Genomic DNA, 16,273 nt, shown 5'->3' on the forward strand with positions numbered 1-16,273 from the left:
CTTACTCAGTATAGCTCCTTAGTGTCAAGCTGGCAGGTATGGGTACACTTACATCACAAAGTATACTCAGCCTGACACATTTTCTAAGTAAACCTTAAGTTAAAAGAGTAGGGGAGAGTTTATGGGGTGGTGGAAGAGATGTGCATTATTACCCTATATATGGGTATGATTGCACAAATGATGTGATGCTATATTATGTACAACAAAAGAAATGAAAAGTTGTGTTCCATTTGTGTAAAAAAAAATAAAAATTAAAAAAGAGTATTATAACATAAGCCAAGAAGAGAAGCACTGTCATAGGTCTCTGTTCTTCAAAGTTGAGAAGTATAAATAATCACTTTGCTAGATAAATCATTTAGATTTACATACATTTCAATAATTCACCAAGAGATCTCCAAAGTAAATAAAATAATCATATAACAGACATCAAAATAAGTTGAAATACTATTTTTTGACATTTAAGTGAAAAAAGGAAGCCTATAATAACATATATCACAATTACCAGTAATAGAATGAACATATTTATAGAAAAAGCATCACTACACTCCTCAAATTTTACTTTTCAGATATTCAGTATATGTTTTATGAGATCCTTATATCCTGAATTATGATTCAGTAGACTATACATATTTTGTGCAATTAGTGCTGTTTTATGTATAAAATTGAGAATGAAAAAATGATATGCTAAATGTGACTTTTTATATTCATTAAAAATATCAGTAGCTACTAATTTTGATGATAACCTTAACATCAGATTTTTACATGCTGATTCTTTCTCAAATTGGTTATGATGATAAATTAATATAGGAAAAAAGTCATTGGCAACATAAAATTCTTAGTAAATACCTTTCTCTTTACTTACTAATGGAAAAATGTCAATTACAAAGGTTTACTGCAATTTAGTATATAAATTTATGCATAACACTCCAAATTATCCACCTCTATCCACACAGAATATTGTCTATCCAATGCTGAGTCTCCTAAATTTCATCTTCTTTGAAAAGTATCATTACATTTATTTTCTGAATATAAACTATTGAATACTAATAATATTACCTCTCTAAATCAGTTTTTAAAAATATTAAAGTGTATTTTTATTCATCATTATGTAAAAAGTTAGTAACAAATCAAATATATTACCAATTTCCAAGAGGGAATTTTTGATGCCCTTTACCAGGAAATGCCTGATGAAGTGGTTGGGGTTAGTCCATTTGTGAATACTGTGTTGTTGTTTTTTATCAGATTCTGGGCTCTTTGAAGAATGGAATTAAATGCCAAAATTACTTACAAAAAAATGTTTGAGGTGGAGCATGATGATGTATACGAAATTCCATTGGAAGTGTTGTGGAGACAGATAAGAGACATCCAACTGCCCTTTGAAAATAAAAGGATTATTTTTCTAAATAAGACAAAATAGAAACAGTCTAATTGATGTGGTTTTCACAAGGTCAATAATAATATTTTTATTTTTAAATTTTTTTAATATTTATTTTTTAGTTATAACTGGACACAATATCTTTATTTATTTTTTATGTGGTGCCAAGTATCGAACCCAGGGCCTCGCACATGCTGGATGAGCGCTCTACCGCTGAGCTACAACCCCAGGCCCAATAATAATATTTTTCTATCTTCTATTATCATACACTTTTGTAAAATTTCTGATTGTTATGGGGAGTTGATCTATTTGAGTGATCAGAATGAAATAGACCAATACACATGACACAAAGTTTATCTCTAAGAAAATATGTCCATGTTCTTAACATTCTAAGCATCCAAAAGTTGTTTTCAGGTTCCAAGTCATTTGAATTACTTTTTATAGTTTCTTCAGTAATAACATTTAGATGGTTTAATCCAAAATCAAAACATCTTGGGTAATGATTCCTTAGTTATGTCTGTAGAATTTTGGGTGGCCCTACATCAAGCATGTGGGGTAGGAAATGCTATTCTACCATGATCTCAAATACTGTCATCACTACTCCTAATAACAAATCAGGAATTCTACAATTACATAAAATTGAAAGTATTAGGATGAAACCTTACTTTCATAGTTATTATTATGTACATGTTTATCATAATAATTATTAACATTGATTCTGATTTTGTGTCAATAATTCTTAACCTGAAAAGACATAACAGTAGAATTCTCATAGAGCATACTGATTAATAAATTTTCAAGTTGTAGACATTATTTTTATACTTATTCAGGTTTTTATGCTAAGTTAAACCATTACTTAAAGAAGGTAGAATTTCAAGATTACAGTTTGAGCTGAGAGATTTTAGGGTTTTAAAATATGACTAGAAGGGTAAGATTGATAATTAAGCATTATTAATTTGGAACTTGTTATAATGCAGAGATGAATAGGTTAAAGCTTCTTTTCCAGTAAAAGATGGTTCAGAATAAACAAAATATATTTCAAAATGGCTGGATACAGTGATCAACTGACTTTACTGCACAGTGTTAAAATCCTTCCAATATTTTAAAATATTAGTTACAAAAACAGCTTTGCATGCATATGTGTAGGGCATGATGTAACATGTGGGGCATGTTGCATCAGAAAGGAGGAAACCTAACTTGATGTAGGGCATGCAACATGTGGGGCATGTTGCATCAGAAAAGAGGAAACCTAACTTGCTACTCACTTCCAGGTCCTGGGGCCACATGTGGCTAAGAGAGCACCTGGAGATCAGCCTAAGGTGTTGCCTGGGTTGTGACAAAAAATTAGACCACCTCTAGGATAGGCTCAGAACCCTTCCGCCCTCATGGACAGCTCTTGTCTCCTATTTCTGCCTGTAGGATGGGTGCACATGAACTCTCCCCACCCTGCTGACCTTTATCCTGATTGGCTCCTGTACATTATATTAGCTGTGTGTGTTTTCTCAATAAACAGATCCTGTTTTGACTGGTCTCCCTGACTCACCTGATTGTCCTCTGGTGGAGGAGGGCTGGGTTCAGGCAGTCAGTCCCTCCAGGTCAGGGCATGCTCTTCCAATCTCCCACAGGTCAGGAGGGAGACACGTGTGTTTGTGTGTGTGTGTGTGTGTGTGTGTGTGTGTGTGTGTGTATACACACACATGCATGTATATGAGTATATATAAATATATATATTAGTGGTGGCATTTGGTGTACCCTTCCATCACTTATTATATACATGTTTAATCTTTATTAGGAAGTAAAAAATTATACCCTTGCTTACTGATATAGGTAAAGATATATATCAAGAATATGTCTGGTATATGCTTTACATATGTATATGTAAAATTCATGTATATAAATATAAATTTCTCCATATTGACTGTGGCAATTTGACAGGGAAATATAATAGATTGTACATTTTTTTAGGAAGCAAAAATTATTTTTGAGCGAAAGTTTAATTACTACATATAAAATATATTATTTGCAATTTTGAATGCATATCTATGAGAGAATAAGCATTATGAGAATAACAGTGATAAATTCCACTAAATTAAACACTTTATTGAATTATTAAACCACAAAACAAAGATTGTTTAGATAAACATAATAAAATAAAGAAATGCAATGTGATAGGAAATTAATAATCTATTCACATGTATATTGTAAGTTAAAAATTTAAAAAAAGGAAAACAAGATGCTAGAAATAAATTTTATTCTGCTGGATCAAATGTCTAAGGAAACAAACATGAACAAAATTAACGTTACTACCATCAAATGTAATTTGATAATTTTAAATACAGGAAACAGACTCTTGCTGTGTTGATTTTAAACTGTGGAAAATGGTATCTAAATATAAGCTAGATTCATTTCACATTAATAATATTATTCAAATTAGATATTTTTTCAAAGTAAACTATTTCAATACATTCATTTATGAAAAAATGAATTGATTTTAGCTTAAGTAGTAGAATATCCTTTTAATATATGCCAGAGATATTCCTGTAGGCAACAATTCACATTTTACTTCCTAATCAAGATGTAATTTAATGTGTCTGTAATCTTTTGATGAAGAACACATCAAGTGCCACCTCTAATTACAAAGCAAGTCTTCAAAACCCCTAAATTCTTAATTCTTAAGGAAAACATGATGATATTGAAATTTAAATGAAAAATTAGTTTTACTTTATGTGCATAGCACTTAAAAATAATGTTGTTGTGTGTTTTCCAAAGTTGTAACAAAAAATCCCCACTAAATTATAATCATTTTATGTGCATATCCATCTGAAAGTTCCTATTTCATTGATTCAATATTATATACAAAATTGTTAAATAGGAGAAGCAAAAATTGAAAATTTCCATGGAGAGTTATGCAAACAATTTTAAGTGACATGTTGATTAACTATTGTGTGTCGAAGAGAATAAAACTACTACATAGTATTGATTGCCAGTTTTGCAGGTTGATAGCAGATATTTTGTTCAATGACATTGATAGGACAAGAAGTTCAGCAGCATTATTTGATAGTTTAATATATACCATGTATCTGTATTTCCTCTCATTTTTTTCTCACAAAACTTGAAAGCAACAATCCATAATTTACTGATGTGAAAACTGTGGTGAGTAGTCAGTACATAAAATAATTCAGTTTTTGTGAAAAGGATCATTAGAAATTTTAAACAAAAGTTAAAGGAATTTATAGCTAGAAAATCAGCACTACAAAACTTCCTTGGCAAAATACTTCATGAAGAGGAAATGAAAAACAACAATGAAAACCAGCAGAGGGTGGTAGTACCTTAAAGGAAAACCTAATCAAAGAGGAAAACCAAGTCAAGTTAAATAACAAAAATAAACAAATATGGCTGGAAATACAATCCATGTCTCAATAGTAACCCTAAATGTTAATGGCTTAAACTCACCAACCAAAAGATATAGGTTAGAAGATTGGATTAAAGAAAAGACCCAACAATATGCTGCCTTCAGGAGACTTATCTGATGGGAAAAGACATACACACACTGAAGTGAAAGGTTGGGGAAAATCATACTATTCTCAGGGACAGTGGAAACAAACAGAGCTTTTCATACTCGTACCAAATAAAGTAGACTTCAAGCAAAAGTTAATCAAAAGGGATAAAGAAGGACACTACATACTGCTCAAGGGAACAATTCACCAAGAAGACTTAACAATCATTAATATATATGCCCCAAACAATGGTGAAACTATGTTCATCAAACAAACTCTTCTCAAGTTTAAGAGTCAAATTGACCACAACAAAATAATCTTGGGTAGTTTTAACACACCTCTGTTAACACTGAATATATCTTCCAAACAAAAGTTGAAAAAAGACACAATAGAGTGTGAACGTCTAGTGCGTTCGGGTCCCTGGGTAAGGGTCACGAAATAACCGGGACACAGGGGATGCAGAGCCAAGGCAGCAATTGCAACTGCATGCTGAGGTTTATTTGCATGTTCCTTTTATATTCTTCTTCTAACAAAGCAAGCAATTCTTCATTAACATTTCATCTACATTGCACAAATATCATGTCTCAGCGGGTACACAGAGCTAAATTCAGATTGTTCCTGTTCATTTGATAAGTACCCTCCCAAAGTTCTTTGTAGACATTATCTAATCCCCGAATGTACTGTTCCCAGGTCCAGTATGCAGGAAGCTTCTTCCTCTAGGCCAAACCATGCAGAAGCTTGTGTCTTGTGATAAGGGGAAGAGAACTTTTCCTCCTCCTAGCTAGGCTTGCCTTCAGCTGACCTAAATCACAGGCACAGCCCTTGCAAAAAGTCAGGCTGAGGGAGCTAAACTCTGCAAACTTAAACCCCAACAATAGAGCTCAATAATATAATTAATAACTTAGACTTAACTGACATATATATATATATATATATATATCAGCCAGCATCAAGCAGATATATTTTCTTCTCAGCAGGACATGGATCCTTCTAAAAATTACACCATATACTATGCCACAGGGAACTCTTAGAAAATACAAAGGACTAGAGATACTACCAAACATTTTATCAGATCATAATGAAATGAAATTGGAAATCAATGACAAAATAAAGAATAAAAATTTCTGCATTACATGGAAATTGAACAATATGCTACTGAATGAACAACAGGTTACAGAAGACATCAAGGAGGAGATTAAAAAAATCTTAGAGGTAAATGAGAACACAGACACAACATATTGAAATCTCTGGGACACTATGAAAGCAGTATTAAAAGGAAAATTTATTGCATGGAGTTTATTCCTTAAAATAAGAAAAATTCAACAAATAAATGACCTCACACTATATCTCAAAGCCCTAGAAAAAAGAAGAACTAATCAGCAGCAAAAGAAGGAGAAGGCAAGAAATAATTAAAATCAGAGCTGAAATCAATGAAATTGAAATTTTAAAAAATTGAAAAAATCGACAAAACTAAAAGCTGGTTCTTTGAAAAATAAATAAAATTGACAGACCCTTAGCAACACTAATGAAGATAAAGAGAGAAAGAACTCAAATTATCAGCATATGTGATGAAAAAGGCAATATCAAAACAGACACTACAGAAATACAGAAGAAAATTAGAAATTAGAAATAATTGAAGACATTGAAGCCATTGATAAATTCTTTAGAGTCATATGATCTGCCCAGATTTAGTCAGGAATATATTCACAACTTAAACAGACCAATATCAAGTGACTAAATAGAAGAAGCCATCAAAAGACTACCAACCAAGAAAAGCCCAGGACCAGATGGATACAAAGCCAAGTTCTACAAGACCTTTAAAGGAGAACTAATACCAATAGTCTACAATTTATTTCAGGAAATAGAAATAGAGGAAGCACTTCCAAACTCTTTCTATGAGGCCAACATCACCCTGATTCCAAAACCAGACAAAGACACTTCAAAGGAAGAAAAACTTCAGACCAATATCTTTAATGAACATAGATGCAAAAATTCTCAATAAAATTCTGGCAAGGTGAATTAAAAAACATATCAAAGAGATTGTGCACCATGATCCAGTGGGATTCATCCCAAGGATGCAAGTCTGGTTCAACATATGGAAATCAATAAATGTAATCATTAAATCAATAAGCTTAAAGATAAGAATCATATGATCATCTCAGTAGACACAAAAAAAGCATTTGACAAAATATTGCACCCCTTTATGTTCAAAACACTAGAAAAACTAGGGATAACAGGAAAATATCTCAACATCATAAAGGCTATCTACACTAAGCCTCAGACCAATATCATTCTAAACAGAGAAAAATTGAAGGCGTTCCCTCTACAATCTGGAACAAGACAGGGATGCCCTCTTTCACCACTTCTATTCAACATAGTTTTTGAAACACTGGCCAGAGCAACTAGACAGATGAAAAAAGATAAAAGGGATAAATTTAGGAAAAGAAGAACTTAAACTAGCACTATTTGCTGCCAACATGATTCTATACCTGGAAGACCCAAAAAACTCCACCAGAAAACTTCCAAAACTAGCAAATGAATTCAGCAAAGTAGCAGGATATAAAATCAACACCCATACATCAAGGGCATTTCTGTATATCAGAGACAAATCTTCTTAGAAGAAAATGAGGAAAACTACCCCATTCACAATATCCTAACAAAAAATAAGGTACTTGGTTATCAACTTAAAAAAAGAGATGAAAGATCTATATAATGAAAATTACAGAACCCTAATTAGAGAAATCAAAGGAGACCTTAGAATATGGAAAGATCTACCTTGCTCATGGATAGGCAGAATTAATATTATCAAAATGACTATACTACATAAAGCAATATACAGATTTAATACAATTCCAAACAACGTCCCAATGGCATTCCTCATAGAAATAGAAAAAGAAATAATAAAATTTATCTGGAAAAATAATAGACCCAGAATAGCTAAAGTAATCCTAAGCAGGAAGAGTGAAGCAGGGAGTATCACTATATGAGAACTTAAACTATACTACAGAGAAATAGCAACAAAAACAGCATGGTATTGGCACCAAAGCAGACTGGTAGACCAATGGTACAGAATAGAGGACATGTAGACTAGCCCACAAAATTACAATTATCTTTTATTAGAGAGAGGTTCCAAACACATGCACTGGAGAAATGATAGCATCTTAAACAAATGGTGCTGGGAAAACTGGAAATCCATATGCAACACAATGAAATTAAACCCCTATCTCTCACCATGCACAAAACTCAACTCAAAATGGATCACGTACCTAGGAATTAAACCAGAGATTCTGTGTCTAATACAAGAAAAAGTAGGCCCTAATCTCCATCATGTAGGATTAGGCCCCAACTTCCTTAATAAGAATACTTTGGTGTAATAATTCAAATCAAGAATAAATAAATGGGATGGAATAAAACTAGAATCTAGTTTTCTCTCAGCAAAAGAAATAATCTGTAAGGTGAACAGAGAGCCTACATCCTGGGAGCAAATTTTTACCCCTCACATGTCAGATATAGCACTAATCTCTAAGGTATATAAATAACTCAAAAAGCTAAACACCAGAAAAAAAAATAACACAATCAAGAAATGGGCCATGGACCTGAATAGTCAATTCTCAGAAGATGTTGTACAATTAATCAACAAATATATGAAAAAATACTCATCATCTCTAGTAATCAGAGAAATGCAAATCAAAACTACTCTAAGATATTATCTCCCTCCAGTCAGAATGGCAAATATTATGAAGACAAACAACAAGTGTTGATGAGTATGTGGGAGAAAAGGTACACTCATACACTGCTGGTAGGGCTTCAAATTGGTGCAGGCAATATGGAAAGCAGTATGGAGATTCTTGGAAATCTGGGAATGGAACCACCATTTGACCCAGCTATTCCTCTCCTTGGACTATACTCAAAGGACTTAAAAACAGCATACTGCAGGGACACGCCATATCAACATTTATAGCAGCACAATTCACAACAGCTAAACTGTGGAACCAATGTAGATGCCCTTCGGTGGATGAATGAATAAAAAAATAGCATATATACACAATGGAATTTTACTCAGCATTTAAAAAGGACAAAAATTTGCATTTGCAGGTAAATGGATGGCATTGGAGAAGATAATGCTAAGTGAAGTTAGCCAATCCCCAAAAAACAAATACTGAATGTTTTTTTCTGATATAAGAGAGTTGACTCATAGTGGGGTTGGGAAGGAGGGCATGGGAGAATTAGATTAATTCTAGATAGGGAAGAGGTGTGGGAAGGAAAAGGAGGGGGCAAGGAATAACAAGGATGGTGTAATGTGATGGAAATCATTATACAAACTACATGTGTGTGAAGTCGTGAATTAGGTGTCAACATACTTTATATACAAACAGAGATATGAAAAATTGTGATATACATATAGAATTGTAATGCAAAAAAACCAAAGTACATGTATAAAGGCATAAGTTGGCATGAACATAATTTATATACAGAGATATAAAAAATTGTGTTCTATATGTGTAATAAGAATGTAATGCATTCCACTGCTGCCTTGTATTTAAAAAATAAGAGTAACACAGAGAAACGGTGCTGCAGATTCTGTGGGGTCCTGCCAACTGTGCCCTCACTGTGCTCCAGGCTGAGTTCTGGGTTTGAGACGGGGGAGAGAAACAGTCCAGATCTTTCCTCCACACCTGACAATCCACTGAGGAAGCCAGCGGCCACCATCTTGGAGAGCTGACGTCACCATTGCCGGTTTCCGACAGATCGCAACAAGTTCAGTGATAGAACAGGAGACATATTGGAACTATAAAAACCAAAACAAATTTAAAGGAGAAAACAGAAACACAGCAGTCAAACAGAGTTGGAAAATAACGTGAGCACCATGAAAAAACAAGGGAAAAAAGGATTACAAGCAATGCAGGACAACTTAAATTCACAGGAGAACCTAGAGGCATTAGAAAAATGAACAGAGGAAGAACTGAAGGCATACCTAACTCAGATGGAATGGAATCTTAGAGAAGACATTAGACAGCAAGTAAAACAATGAAAGTATAGTTTGAAAACGAATTACACAAGCAAATTCAAATGGCAAAGAATGAGCTTAACCAGGAGATAAAGATTTTTTTAAAAATCAAACAGTAATCCTAGAAATGCAGGAAACTATAACCAAATTAAAAACTCAAACGAGAATATTACAAATAGACTAGATCAAATAGAAGTCAGAACATCAGATAATGAAGACAAAGTTTATCAACTTGTAAAGAATATAGTCAACACAGAAAGGATACTAAGAAATCACAAGCAATCCATCCAAGAGATATGGGATGTCATAAAAACAAACAAACTTGAGAGTCATTGGGATAGAAGAAGGTGTAGAGATTCAAGCCAAAGGAATGAACAATCCATTGAATGAAATAATCTTAGAAAACTCCCCAGATATGAAAGATGGAATGAATTGCCAAATCCTGGAAGCCTACAGGACCCCAAACATACAAAAACGTAATAGACCAACTCCAAGACATATAATTATGAAGATATCCAACATACAGAACAAGGACAGAATATTAAAATCTATGAGGCAGATTACATTCAGGGGTAAACCAATTAGGTTAATGGCTGATTTTTCATCACAGACGTTGAAAGCGAGAAGATCCTAGAACAACATGTTTCAAACACTGAAAAATTATGGATTCCAACCAAGAATACTGTATCCAGCACAATTAATCTTCAGGTTTGACAATGAAATTAAAATATTTCATGATAAACAAAAGTTAAAAGAATTCACAGCCAGAAAACCAGCACTGCAAGGTATTTTGAGCAAAACACTACAAGAAGAGGAATGAAAAACAACACCCAAAATTAACAGTGGGAGGTAACTCAGTAAAGGGGAAAAAAATAACCAAAGAGGAAAAACTAGCGATATTAAAATAAATAAATAAATAAATAAATAAGCATGACTCGAAGTACAAACTATATATCAATAGTAATCCTAAACATTAATGGCTTAAATTCACCAATCAAGAGACATAGGCTAGTAACCTGGATTAAAAAAAAAAACAAATCCAACAATATGCTGCCTTCAGGAGACTCATATGATACACAGGCTGAAGGTGAAAGGTTGGGAAAAATCATACCACTCACATGGTCCTCGAAAGCAAGCAGGAGTGCCATACTCATATCGAATAAAATCAACTTCAAACCTAAGTTAATTAAAAGGGATAAAGAAGGACACTATGTACTGTTAAAAGGAACCATCCACCAACAAGACATAACAATTATCAATATGTATGCACCAAACAATGGTGCTGCAACGTTCATAAAACAAACTCTCCCCAAGTTCAAGAGTCAAATAGACCACAACACAATAATTATGGGTGAGTTCAACACACCACTCTCTCCATTGGACAGATCCTCCAGACAAAAGATGAATAAAGAAACTATAGAAATCAATAACACAATCAATAACCTAGACTTAACTGACATATGTAGAATATATCAACCATAATTAAGTGGATACACGTTCTTCTCAGCAGCACATGGATCCTTCTCAAAGATAGACCATATATTATGCCATAGGGCAACCCTTAGTAAATATAAAGGGGTGGAGATAATACCATGCATCTTATCTGATAATAATGGAATGAAACTGGAAATCAATGATAAAATAAGGAAGGAAAAATCCCGCATCACCTGGAAAATGAACAATATGTTACTGAATAGTCAATGGGTTACAGAAGACATAAAGGAGGAAATCAAAAAATTCTTAGAGACAAATGAAAATACAGACACAACATATCGGAATCTATGGGACACAATGAAAGAAGTTTTAAGAGAGAAATTCATTTCCTAGAGTTCATTCCTCAAAAAAAGAAAAAAAACCAACAAATAAATGAACTCATAATTCCTCTAAATACCCTAGAAAAGGAAGAGCAAAACAACAGCAAATGTCGAAGAAGGCAAGAAATAATTAAAAATCAGAGCAGAAATCAATGAAATTGAAACAAAAAAAACTTTGAAAAAATTGATAAAACTAAAAGTTGATTCTTCAAAAAAATAAATAAGATCAATAGACCCTTAGCCATGCTAACGAAGAGAAGAAGAGAGAGAACTCAAATTACTAACATACGGGATGAAAAAGGCAAAATCACAATGGAAACTACAGAAATACAGAAGATAATTAGAAATTATTTTGAAACCCTATATTCCAATAAAATAGAAGATAGTGAAGATATCAATAAATTTCTTGTCATATGATTTGCCCAAATTGAGTCAGGAAGATACACACAATTTAAACAGACCAATAACAAAGGAAGAAATAGAAGAAGCCATCAAAAGACTACCAACCAAGAAAAGCCCAGGACCGGATGGGTATAGAGCAGAGTTTTACAAAACCTTCAAAGAAGAATTAATACCAATACTTTTCAAGTTATTTCAAGAAATAGAAAAAGAAGGAGCTCTTCCAAATTCATTCTATGAGGCCAACATCACCGTGATCCCAAAACCAGACAAAGACACTTCAAAGAAAGAAAACTACAGACCAATATCTCTAATGAACTTAGATGCAAAAATCCTCAATAAAATCTGGGAAAATTGAATACAAAAGCATATCAAAAAAATTGTGCACCATGATCAAGTGGGATTCATTCCTGGGATGCAAGGATGGTTCAATATATGGAAATCAATAAATGTTATTCACCACATAAATAGACTTAACGAGAAGAACCACACAATAATCTTGATAGATGCAGAAAAAGCATTCGACAAAGTACAGCATCCCTTTATGTTCAAAACACTAGAAAAACTAGGGATAACAGGAACTTACCTCAACATTGTAAAAGCTATATATGCTAAGCCTCAGGCTAGCATCATTCTAAATGGAGAAAAACTGAAGGCATTCCCTCCAAAATCTGGAACAAGACAGGGATGCCCTCTATCACCACTTCTATTCAATTTAGTTCAAAAAGTACTAGCCAGGGCAATTAGACAGACAAAGAAATTAAAGGCATAAAAATAGGAAAAGAAAAACTTAAAATATCACTATTTGTGGATGATATGATACTATATCTAACAGACCCAAAAGGGTCTACAAAGAAACTACTAGAGCTAATAAATGAATTCAGCAAAGGGGCAGGATATAAAATCAACACGCATAAATCAAAGGCATTCCTGTATATCAGCAACAAATCTTCTGAAATGGAAATGAGAAAAACCACCCCATTCACAATACCTCAAAAAAAAATAAAATATTTGGGAATCAACCTAACAAAAGAGGTGAAAGATGTATACAATGAAAACTACAGAACCCTAAAGAGAGAAATAGAAGAAGACCTTAGAAGATGGAAAAATACACCCTATTCATGGATAGGAAGAACTAACATCATCAAAATGGTGATATTACCAAAAGTTCTCTATAGGTTTAATGCAATGCCAATCAAAATCCCAATGGCATTTCTTGTTGAAATAGATAAAGCAATCATGAAATTCATATGGAAAAACAAAAGACCCAGGATAGCAAAAGCAATTCTAAGCAGGAAGGGTGAATCAGGCGGTATAGCGATACCAGATTTCAAATTATCTACAGAGCAATAGTAACAAAAACAGCATGGTACTGGTACCAAAACAGGCGGGTGGACCAATGGTACAGAATAGAGGGCACAGAGACCAATCCACAAAATTACAACTTTCTTATATTTGACAAAGGGGCTAAAAGCATGAAATGGAGGAAGGATAGCATTTTCAATAAATGGTGCTGGAAAACTGGAAATCCATATGCAACAAAATGAAACTGAATCCCTTTCTCTCGCCATGCACAAAAGTTAACTTAAAATGGATCAAAGAGCTTGATATCAAATCAGAGACTCTGCACCTCATAGAAGAAAAAGTTGGCTCCGATTTACATATTGTGGGGTCAGGCTCCGAATTCCTTAGTAGGACACCCATAGCACAAGAGTTAATAACTAGAATCAACAAATGGGACTTCCTCAAACTAAAAAGTTTTTTCTCAGCAAGAGAAACAATAGGGAGCCTTCATCCTGGGAACAAATTTTTACTCCTCACACTTCAGATAGAGCCCTAATATCCAGAGTATACAAAGAACTCAAAAAATTAAACAATAAGATAACAAATAACCCAATAAACAAATGGGCCAAGGACCTGAACAGACACTTCTCAGAGGAGGACATAAAATCAATCAACAAGTACATGAAAAAATGTTCACCATCTCTAGCAGTCAGAGAAATGCAAATCAAAACCACCCTAAGATACCATCTCACTCCAGGAAGATTGGCAGCCATTATGAAGTCAAACAACAAGTGCTGGCGAGGATGTGGGGAAAAGGGTACACATGTACATTGCTGGTGGGACTGCAAATTGGTGCAGTCAATTTGGAAAGCAGTATGGAGATTCCTGGGAAAGCTGGGAATGGAACCACCATTTGACCCAGATATTGCCTTATTCCCTGAAGACCTTAAAAGAGCGTACTACACAGATACTGCCACATCGATGCTCATAGCAGCACAATTCACAATAACTAGACTGTGGAACCAAACCATCAATAGATGAATGGATAAAAAATGTGGCATTTATACACGATGAGTATTATGCACCACTAAAAAATGACAAAATCATGGAATTTGCAGGGAAATGGATGACATTAGAGCAGATTATGCTAAGTGAAGCTAGCCAAGCCCTAAAAAACAAATGCCAAATATCTTCTTTGATATAATGAGAGCAACTAAGAACAGAGCAGGGAGGAAGAGCATGAGGAAAATATTAACATTAAATAGAGACATGAGGTGGGAGGGAAAGGGAAAGAGAAGGGAAATTGCATAGAAATGGAAGGAGACTCTCATTGTTATACAAAATTACATATAAGAGGTTGTGAGGGGAAAGGGAAAAAACAAGGGAGAGAATTAAATTACAGCAGATGAGGTACAGAGAGATGTTGGGAGGGGAGGGGAGGGGGGATAGTAGAGGATTAGAAAGGTAGCATAATACAACAGTTACTAATATGGCATTATGTACAAATGTGGATGTGTAACCAATGTGATTCTGCAATCTGTATTTGGGGTAAAAATTGGAGTTCATAACCCACTTGAATCAAATGTATGAAATATGATATGTCCAGAGCTCTGCTCTGAATTTTGATATCTGAAAATGTTGTTTCCCAGTGTCTCATGAAGGGGAGAAAAACATAATTTCTTGTCCTAGCCCTCAAGGTTCTTTTTAAAAAATATATATATTTTTTAGTTACAGCTGGATACAATACCTTTATTTTATTTATTTATTTTTATATGGTGCTGAGGATCAAACCCAGGGCCTTGCACATGCTAGGTGAGCGCTCTACTGCTGAGCCACAACCCCAGCCCCCCTCAAATATTCTTAGCTGATATTGACTCCTTTTAACAAAAGGCAGATCAATAAGAGGTGAAATATTTAAAAAGAAAGTTAAATTCACACACCATCTGTGTCACACATAAGAGAAATAACTCTCCCAGGAAAGTAACCCTCTCTCAAAGCAGTGGCTTGGAAGAGCAATTAATCTGAGGGTGACAATAAAAAGGACCAAATGTTACTAGCTTCCAGGTTGGAAATCACTGGGAAAGTTGCCATGTCTGCTCCCAGATTTCTCTGGCAACTGCTAGTCCTGCCTCTTTCTTGATAAGCATCTTCTCCAGTGAACTTAGATTTAAGTCTTCAGCATTGAGGCTTGGTGGGAGCAGGGAAGGCTAGAAAGACCCATTGCCTTTGTGAATATCTGTCCTGCTGCCAGGAAAAAAAGAGGGAAAGGCAGAGGAAGCACCTCCTTTTTAACAGTTTTGAGCTAAGAATCCTGACTTTAGGGAGACATTCTGGTTTCTTTCACCCATTAATTACCTAACATACCATCAGTCATTCTTAAACACATGATAACTTAGGAGAATAAGAACTCTATTTATATTGTGTCATCATTGTAGAAAAAGACTATGAAACACTGTATCCTTGAAAGTCCCTTTTCCATTCCCAGGGCTCTAACCAAGTCAAGGGAACAATAAGAGCAGGCCTGGACTGGAATGTCTAGATAAGAATTACCTTGCAGGGCATTGAATATCTGTCCTACATTCAGGGATCTTAGGACAACTTTGTGTTTTTGTAGATAGATAATGCTTTCTTGCATTACCAAGTCCCTTGGAATGCTGGTCATAACAATGGGACAATGTAAACGTAATCTATATATTCCTCCTTCCAGTGGTAACTGGTTACAACTCAGCGCTGTGGAGACAAAAAAAAAATATTTATTCAGCTGGCTGCCACCAGACAAAGCATTAGGAGACATGAGGCACTACTAGGTGAAGTACCCTGAGGTGGAGGGCTACCTATTCTTTTCACTACTGGATATTCTCTTAAGCAGTTTTTAATAAACCTTATGTCCCAGATG

This window comes from Urocitellus parryii, chromosome 1 (genome assembly GCF_045843805.1).
Source record: "Urocitellus parryii isolate mUroPar1 chromosome 1, mUroPar1.hap1, whole genome shotgun sequence".
Classification (NCBI taxonomy): Eukaryota; Metazoa; Chordata; class Mammalia; order Rodentia; family Sciuridae; genus Urocitellus; species Urocitellus parryii.